Source organism: Nannospalax galili, unplaced genomic scaffold, assembly GCF_000622305.1.
Source record: "Nannospalax galili isolate Female #2095 unplaced genomic scaffold, S.galili_v1.0 scaffold751, whole genome shotgun sequence".
NCBI lineage: Eukaryota > Metazoa > Chordata > Mammalia > Rodentia > Spalacidae > Nannospalax > Nannospalax galili.
The window spans coordinates 2,797,820-2,798,132 of NW_008331125.1; positions in this window are offsets into that span (position 1 = coordinate 2,797,820).

The window sequence follows — 313 nt, forward strand, 5'->3', positions numbered from 1 at the left end:
GAAGGAGAAGAATCTCAAGATAATGGTGTGGAAAACAGAATTGTTTCAATCTTCAACAGGATTGTAGAAGAAAATGTGCCAAAATTCAAAAAAGACATGCCCATACAAATACAAGAAGCATATAGAACACCAAATAGACAGGACCAGAAAAGAAACTCTCCACAGCACATCATAGTAAAAACACTAAATGTTTAGAACAAAGAGACAATATTGAAAGCTGAAAAGGAAAAACAAGCCACATATAAAGAAAAACCTATCAGGATTATAGCTGGCTTTTCAGTGCAAACTATGAAAGCCAGAGGTTTTGCATTTT